The sequence below is a fragment of the Pteronotus mesoamericanus genome, unplaced genomic scaffold (assembly GCF_021234165.1).
Source record: "Pteronotus mesoamericanus isolate MK-2021 breed Mesoamerican mustached bat unplaced genomic scaffold, CSHL_Meso_final contig_199, whole genome shotgun sequence".
NCBI classification, from domain to species: domain Eukaryota; kingdom Metazoa; phylum Chordata; class Mammalia; order Chiroptera; family Mormoopidae; genus Pteronotus; species Pteronotus mesoamericanus.
In genome coordinates, this window is record NW_026555083.1 from 212586 (window position 1) to 221962 (window position 9377).

The window sequence follows — 9377 nt, forward strand, 5'->3', positions numbered from 1 at the left end:
ACATGCGGCACCGGGGGTGGCCGGGGGGGAGTGGCCTCGGTGGGTCGTAAGCCTTGGGCGTGTATTTTACAGAGACCGCTTTCACCAATACACTGCTCTAGGACGAAATGAAAATAAATGCCGCTGTGTGCTTTCTACATTCGACAAGGACATAAACTTAAATGTTAGGTTACTATGCCTGAGTCGCTGTAACTGGGAAGTAATGAGGTGTCGCGGCGGCGGGCCCAGACCCATTCTTTTTCCTTCTAGAATGAAACCCAGGGAGGACTCGAAACTTCCCAACATTTCTCTCAGTGGCCCGGCCTTTTTATCCCCCTCCTTCTGTTCAATCTCTCTGCTTATCGCCGTGGTCGAGGTGACGACCACAAGGACCGCCATGCCGGCGGCGGGCGGCGGCGAATACTTAGGAGGGGAAAGAAGCACAGGCGCCAGGAATCGAACTCCGGCCTCGAGAACTCCGACGGGCGGGAGAGGCCGCGCGCGGAACGCCACGGGCGGCCTCCCGGGAGTTGGGTGCTTGCACGCGAGCGCAGGCGCAGGCCCGGCGATCGGCTGAGCCGGCCGTCATCCTGCTGTTTGACAAAAGAGCCCTTCGCCCGGGACGGTGACGCGGCGGCCGGCGCGGTCTGGGAGCAGGGCTCGGAGCCCGGCGCGACAGCCCACGCGGCGCCTTCGGCGGACCGGCGCGGCCACGGCCCCAAGCGCGCGCGCCTCGCTCTGGGAGATGTAGTTCGCGCCGCCTCGGAGGGTGGCGGTGGCTTCGTGCCGCGGTCTAACGGTCGGTGGTTCCGGATCAGGGCGAAACGGTTAAACGGGCAGGTGTCCGCGAGGCAGTTCTCGGATTCCGCACTTGCTGCAGTGGTTCCAGAGTTCTGGGCGGGAGCAGGGCAAGCCTGGAGTAACCGGGTATGAGCCTGCGAGCCGCAGGGTGTACCTCCTGGCCTGCGGGCCCCGGCTCAGCCCTGACCCGTGGGAGCTGCGGACCTGGTTCGGGAAACGAGAACGGAGAGGGGGCTTCAGACTTCGACCGCGGTGTGTACACAAACACGCAGTGTTGTGTCCTGTTCCTTTCTGTTCCTTTGCGCCAGAGGTGGGTGGCTTCCAGGGCGGCGGGGCCCGGTAAGGGGAGTCTCAAGGTACAAGACGGGTATTGGTCTGTACTGGGGTCTTGGCTTTAGCGAAGAGGTCTGAGCCTCCTGGCTCTCCGGGGTACAGTCTGCGAGCCAAGCTGACCTGCATCCGTCCCTTACTGGGTGGGACCACGGAAATTCCGAGGCCGGAAGACCTCGAAGACAAATGCAGCCTCACCTTCTCCCCATGGACTCTCTCTCCCAAACGCAAGATTTCAATCCTAGTCATCTGGGACCCAGAGAAGGGACTCATTATATAAAACACTGAGCACTGACTGCATGCCAGGCAACATCCATGTTTATTAATTCATCAAACACGTATTTAGATGTCCTGAGTTCCAGGCCCTGTTCTATGCCCACGAGCCTCTGCCCAGAGAAAACTCCTATCCCGAATACTGTTGCGAGGAGAACACAACACAAATGAGAAGAGGCAGAATGGGGACGCCTACCAGGGTCATCAAGGGAAGATGCAGAGACAAGAGAAATGCATCCCACCTTGGGCCTGAATCGCACCTTGGGCAATGAGATAGGGTTGAGCTTTGTAATACCAGGAACATGTACTCCCAGGAAGGAACATGTAATACACAATATGTACATCTTAGACGCTAAGCAGCTGCTCACTGAAACGTGAGGCTTCCTCTCAGCAGCAGTTCATGTCCTGTGTAAACTGCGCCTGTGCTCCGTGTTCAGACTATTTTATTTTTATTATTTTAAATTCTCATCTGAGAGTACATTTATTGATTTTAGAGAGGTGAAAACGGAAGAGGGGAGAGAGGCATCACGAGGAGAGAGAAAAGTGGATAGGTTACCTTCTGTGCAGGACCTGACCAGAGGTTGAACCCACAATCTTTGTGGTGCACGGAAACACAATCCAACCAACGGAGCCACAGGGCCAAGGCCCTTTTCAGACTTGTTTACACTGGCTCACAGCAGGTGCTTGGGAAATGCCAAGCTGAGATTCACTGCTCATGGGTTTGGCCCGGGTGCTGGGCTCCAGGCTCTGGCAGCAGCAGCTCGCTCCTTCTACCTCCAGGTAGGGGTTCCGACCCTTGGGGTCTCTGGTCACCACAGACACCTGTTCATCGTCTCACATCCCCTTTCCCCCCAGGACCGCTTGCAGAGAAGCCAGCCGTTCCTGCAAGAGACCAGAGGAGGAGGGAATGACCGCTGAGCTCCTGGATGCCGGGTTGCAGGTGAGTGCACCACCGCTGTCAGGTCGCGCCTCCAGGCTCTGGCGTGTGTGGTTCTTGCTGGCCCAGCTGGCCTCAGAGCCTTGGTCCTCACTCTGCCCCTGCCAGGAGTGTGCTTTAGCCAGCTGCGTGTCCTCCTTCAGATCTTACTCTGAGGACCTCGTGGATTCCCCCACCTGCCCCTGCTGCCTGGCCGACATTGATCATCCATCCCGCTGATGGGCCGGGCACATCAACACGGGGCTCCGGGGCTGCACTCCCCGCTCACTCTCTTCTTCACTAGGCACATGTGTACTGAGCACCTGCCGAGGACCAGGCACTGGCCCAGGCACCATTTCAGGAATCGCAGGTGCAGGAACAGATAAGGAAGCGGAAATCTGTCCCTGGGGGACTCACAGTCTTCTGGGGAAATGTAAACTGTGTGAAGATGTGCAGGAAATGAGGCCCAGAAGGGTCCTCCTCAAAGGATGGGCTTGTGGGCCAACCTGGGAGACCCCTGTGAGGAAGAGGCCCAGAAGCAAAGCAGAGACCTGTGGGAGGGGGGGGGGCTAACACACAGAATGTTCCAGGTAGTGGGAACAGCATGAGCAAAGGGTCTTGAGCGGGACGATGCCAGGCAGTTTCTACAAAGACAGGCACACGCAGAGCAGGAAGACCAAGAACAAGATCTCCTAGATCAGCTGCCTGCAGCCTGCAAAGTAATTCTGGCTATTTTTGCCACTTGCGAAGGCCAAGCAAACAGCAGACACTCTACGAATGGGTGGAACAATGAACGTCCTGAACTCTGTGGTCAGTGCTGGACCCATGTGACCCTTTCCAACCCCTATATCAGCCCCATGAGGTGGAATGAGGAGGAAACCAAGGCACAGAAGCAAGGCATACTCCAAGGCCCCACCCAGTGAACAGGACCTCAGTCCTCTAACCTCAGGACCTGTGTCTGTCAACAAAATGCTTCTTGGGAGCATATTCTCCCCCAGAGCTCCTGGGTAAAACACTTTGACTCATGCCTTGATTTTAGCCTTGTCAGACCAAAGCAGAGAACCTGCCCATGCTGTGCTCAGTTATCACCTATAGGATGATGAGATGATAAATGGTACTGTTTTAAGACACTAATTTTGGGGTAATTTATATTTTGCATCAAAACATAAAGGTGGAAGGGGGTATCTCTGTGTCATGATTACAAAGATCTCGCTCTTCTCAAGGGCTTTGTTTCATTCATTGTGCACATGTCTTAGACACGTCAGGATGTTATTTTGGCCCCAAGCATGAGGCAAGAATCCAAACTAACAGTTTTCGGGTGCTGCCTTCCCCTGTTGCCCAGCCATGGCCGCCACCCCAAGGGCACCTCCACACAGGCGTGGTTCCTGCTGCACCCAACACTCCCTGGACTGCCCTCCCCTCTGTTGTTGATTCCTCAACTGCAGCTCTTATTTCATGACGTTTTTCTTCAGCCATATTGCGGGAAGACAGGGATGGGTCCTCTGACTGCCTCAGACCTCCCTTCCTCTAGCAAGGCCCAAGGCCCCGCCTAAAAACCTGACCCAAATCCTCAGACTTGAGAGAATCCCCACCCACCCAACTTGGACATGTTTCCACAGCACCAAATGCCAGGTTCATTCCTGTTGAGGAAACTCCTGTGCGATGTTCCAGGAGCAAGTGACCTTTGAGGATGTGGTCGTGGACTTCACCCAGGAGGAGTGGGGGCAGCTGACACCTGCCCAGAGGACCCTGTACCGTGATGTGATGCTGGAGACCTTCGGGCTCCTACTCTCTGTGGGTAAGGCCACATCTGTGCCCCTCATGGTCTCTCCCAATATGGACTCTAATTTTCCTGGGTTAAAAGTGGTGTAGTCCTGGCATTAAAAGCAGGTATTTTGGGTGTATCATGGACCTGAGGGACCAGACTGTTTTGGTGTAAGGCATATCAATGAAGATGTTTTGCCTCCAAGTTACAGATCTCACCTGAAAATGCCAAATGCAGGATATCTAGAGTAATAAACACACACTGTGTCCCAAAACTGCAGAACTCCAGGCCAGACCTGAGTCTTCCTGTGGTGCAGGTAGAGGCCTCCTCTTTCCTCTCCTCCTCCCTCTGCACCTCTTTCAGCCATTATTTGCACTGAACCCTCTGAAGCTGAAATGACAGCTGCTGGGATTCAAGACAAGCACAAAAGAGTGTATGTGTCTTGGGTGTACATCAGAGGGTCCTTGGTTGTCTTGTTTCAGCCACCAGATACCCTCCACATGACTCATTCTTGCCAGTGTGCAGGAGAGGAGCAGACCTTCCGCTGGGTGGCCAGATCTGGATCACACGTCCACCCCAGAACCAGATTTGGGGTCAGGGACTGACAGTGGAAGTACCCAAGGGGCTGGTACCATAACAACTGTGGCCTGTGTTCCCAGCCACTTGGGTCCTGAAAGAGTGAAGGTAGAGTGGGAGAGGGTAGGAAGGGCCCTGGGACACAATTGCTCATGCTCTGGGTCTCCCTCTGAGCAGGATATTCGCTCCCAAAGCCCCCCCTCATTTCTCTAGTGGAGCTGGAGGCGGAGTCATGGGTTGTGCGCCAGGAGGTTCCACAAGGTGTGTGTCCAGGTGAGAGGAGAGCGTGCAGGGATGAGAGGACCCCACTCACCACCCTAGGTCTCTCTCCATATCTAATCTCAGATTCTGCAGAGCAAACTGACTACTTATCTTGTAGTGAACATTCACCATCATTCTCGCATAAGTGAGAACAAGGTCCTGTCTTTCCTGAATTTACATCCTTGGTGAGGGTGAGGGGCACACAATAAATAACTAAAAATATAATAATAACAGTGAATAGGATGGTTAAAGATTATGATGAATGCCGACAACGTGAAAGCAGGTGAGGAGGTAGAGACTAGAATTGGGGAGAGGACTTGTGCAGAGATGAAGGCTCGCCTCTTGAAGAAGGTGACCTGGGAGCTGAAGCCTAAACCTTAAGAATAGGGCCTCCATCAGTCTGGGAGAACAGCTTCCAGATGGAGGAAGCAGGAGGTGCAGAGGCACTGGGTGGTACAGATCGACCTCAGTGCTTTAAACAGAGTCTCACTATGACTCAGGAGTCTGTGTGTCACGATTGTACGCCTGGCTCTTCCATGTGCCTGCAGGTTGGCTGGTTGGTTCTGCTCTTCATACCTGCTGTCCAGCTCCCAAGACCTGCAGGCACCTCAGTAAGAAGTGAGGGTGTCCTGGCCCCCGACCAGGCTGTTCCCACTGGTGTCAGGCCATGACTCTGTGTAAGCAGTGGCCCATCACCAATGCCCCAGAACGATGGACAGTGGGTGAAAGGGAGGTCACAGCAGGGTCTCCACTCCTCAAATAATTACAAAACTTCATCCAGTGTATTAGCTTCCTGTTGCTGCTGTATCAAGTTACCACAAATACAATACTTAACACAGAAATGATCTTACACTTCCAGAGGTCACAAGTCCAAACTGTGCCTGACTGAGCTATGCTCAGGATGTTGGCAGGACAGCGTTCCCTATGGGCCTGGGGAGAATCCCTTTTCATTCACTGTCCAGCCTCTCGAGGCTGCCACATTCCTGGACGCATGGCCTTGTCCATCTTCAGTGTCAGCAGTGGCTGGTCAGGTTTTCACACATTAGGACGCACTGACCATGACTCTCCTGCCCCTTTCACATTTAAGAACCCTGTGGTTACATGGGGACATCCAAAAAACCCAGTGTAGTTACAGGTGGTTGACAACCTACATTTCTCATTCACATGTAAGGTAACCGTGTGCTCACAGGTTCCAGGCCTTAGAATATGAACACCTGTGAGAGACAATATTCTGCTTTTGACTGTTTTTTTCTGTTAACACTTCACTAGAATGTGGCATAAATGGGAAAGGTGCCCACATCACTCCTTTAGGGCAATCCAGTGTCAGAGAGGAGGCTGGGTACCGTGGCAGAAAGGCCATCCTGCCAGGAAGGAGAGGGGCTGCATGTGCTTTTCCATTCAGCAAATGTTGATCCGCTGTGGGTGGGGGAACAGGGTGAGCAGGCAAAGGTTGTGCCTGTGGGATCCTTCCAGTTAAGGAGACAGAATAAACCAGCTGAAAGGGCTCTAACATGCCACAGTCATTTATTGATCCTCCTGGTGATGGACATTTCAGCACATTCCCCGTTTGAAGAGCTGATGGGTTTCTTAACACTTGGGCTGAGGTGGTACAACAGTGAGGGGCCTCCAAGAAGAGATTCTGAGCAACATGAGAGCTGAGTGGTCCTTCCCACATGGCAGCTTTTCCTCCATCACCACCCGGCATGGTAGACGCTGTTTTAGCCGGGGCCTGGCCTTCACTCTGCTACGTCCCACTCTGGGCAGCTGGTGACATTTTCCCTGAAGTCTCACTTTTTCTTCAGCATCTTCAGCCCCAATTCTCTGTGCCCCCTTGTCAACTCCATCAATACCCCTTATACCAACTCCACTTCTGTTCTCTGTACTTTTCCTCCCTCTTTTGTTCCTCCTTTGCAAAACCATATGGTTAAATTGTCAAAGCCAGTAGTGTTTGGATGCCAGTGGTTTAATTTTCCATCCACCTATCCACAGACAATTTTTCCCAAAACAAAGATTAAGGAACAATACCATTTTTGTTGTTTCTTTCAGATTTGGAAAGTAGATCAAAACCCAAACTGTCATCTGCAAAGCAAGACATCTCTGAGGAACTATCCAACAGTGTCCTGGTAGAAAGGTTCCTGTGTGATGGTCTGTGTGGCTCTAAGGGTGAGAACACTGAGGGCCGCGGGGAACAGAGTTGTGAGTCTTGATGGCACTGTGGTTCCCTCCTATGATGACACCTGTGAAGACATCCATTCAGGAGCAGCAGCCAAATATTGGAAATGGGGAAAACTTAAGTCTAAATCCCCGTCTCCCAACTAAACCCATTACTCCTAAAAGATGAGGGTCACATACATGGGGAATGCACAGAAACAGTATCGCGACTCAAAGTTAAATATGCAACAGAAAACCTATGCAACAGAGAAACCCTACAGATGTCAGGAATGTGGAAAGTCCTTTAATCACTGCTCTGCACTCATCCAACACCACCGAAACACGCAGGAAAGAGACCTTATGGAGGTCATGATTATAGAAAAGTCATCCAGAACAGCTCGGCACTTAAGAAACACCAGAGAATCCACACTGGTGAGAAACTCTAAGTGCACACAATGTGTCAGGACCTACAGTCAGATTGTGCTACACATCGAGTACCAGAGAATTCACACAGCTGAGAAGCCCTACGAGTGCAATAAAGATGGGAAATCCTTTCGTTTTAGGTCATTTCACAAGCACAAGTGGACTCACAGAGGCAAGAAGCCCTATGAGTGCAGTCAGTGTGGGAAGACCTTCCAGCAGAGCACACACGTCAGTCAGCATCAGAGGATCTACACAGAAGAGACACCCTATGAGTGCAGTGACTGTGGCAGGGCCTTCAGCCACAGCTCATCCCTAACCAATCACCAGCGAATCCACACTGGGGAGAAGCCCTTTGAGTGTAACGAATGTGGCAGGGCCTTCAGACTGCTCGCTACACTCATTCAGCATCGGAGGATCCACACAGGAGAGAAGCCATATGAATGTAATGAGTGTGGCAGAGCCGTCAGCCAGAGGCCCCTTCTCATAGAGCAGCAGAGCATCCATACAAAGGAAAAGCCATGTGCATGCAATGAGTGTGGGAAGTCCTTCAGTCACAGCTCATCGCTGAGCCAGCACGAGAGGACACACACGGGGGAAAAGCCATATGAATGTCCAGGTTGTGGGAAATCCTTCAGGCAAAGCACTCACCTCACTCAGCGCCAGAAGATCCACACTGGTGAGAAGCCATATAAGTGCAGGGTCTGTGGGAAAACATTCACACACAGGTCTTCCCTGACAAGCACCAGAAAACCCATACTCGGTGGAGGCACCCCATATGAGCTGGGACATAGGAAGTCAAGCCATAGTTCATCCCTTCCGACACTCGACCCAATCGTTCGAATGAGCAGGATGACAGACATTTTTAGACGCCTTCACGCACAACAGTCCTCAGTTAACAGTAGAAAAAAATGAGATCATTGTTGAGACTCTAACCATGAGTAACATTAACATTACATTATAGAACCCACAGAAAAGAGAAGGTAATGTGGATTTGGTCATGTCTTCTGTCTTAAGGATTTATCAAATTCCAAATTTGAGACTTTCAAAGTGGTGAGAAACCCAACAAATGCCTTTCATATAAAAGAATCAACTGCAGTGAGACTTTATTGTTATTACACATTACATTCTTGAGTGGGGAGAAGTGCTTATGAATGGTGCAGATTGATGGTGACAGCTCCCTAAATACCCTATGGCAGAGGGTTCCACATGAGTGACATCTATATGGAATCACCATGCATACTCAACTCTCTCAGTACAAAGTTTTCAGATCTATGTGTATGTTGTTTGATCAAAGTACACAGCACAAAGTCATACAAATTTGAATCCTGTATGACAAAGTGTCCATTTAGTATGAACAGATTTTGCTAGTTACCTGCATTATTTTATAATAAATTTTAGCCCTATCAGTAGGTTTATTTTTGTAGTAGCTTGAGGAAAGCAATTCTGAAACTGTTTTAGGAGTATTTTAGGAGTCAGCAATTTTTTATATTGATTTTGTGGGTCCCAGGGTTCTGTTAGACATGAAAATATGGGGTGGTGGTTACAGACTGGAACTGTATGTATGTACATGTGCACACATTTTTTGTGTACCTATGTATGTTCATATATGTGCCTTTATTTCCTAGCTCTGCAGAAGACAACCTAATAGCAAGGAGCACATTTGGCACTCAGATTTGGTCCCTAATACCATCCCATACTAAAGGGAATGAGTTCTTGAGAACTGGAGAAATGGCTGATTTCAGAGCTGAGGGAAGTAGAAAGATAGCTTGAGACATCTCACACTAAAAATAAAAAAAGACAGTGCTCCAAAAATATCAGGGGTGTGCCACCAGATGGAGTTCTTATTGCCCTCACCTTGGACAACTTAAGCACCAAACTAAGCACAAAAACAGGCATCTATAA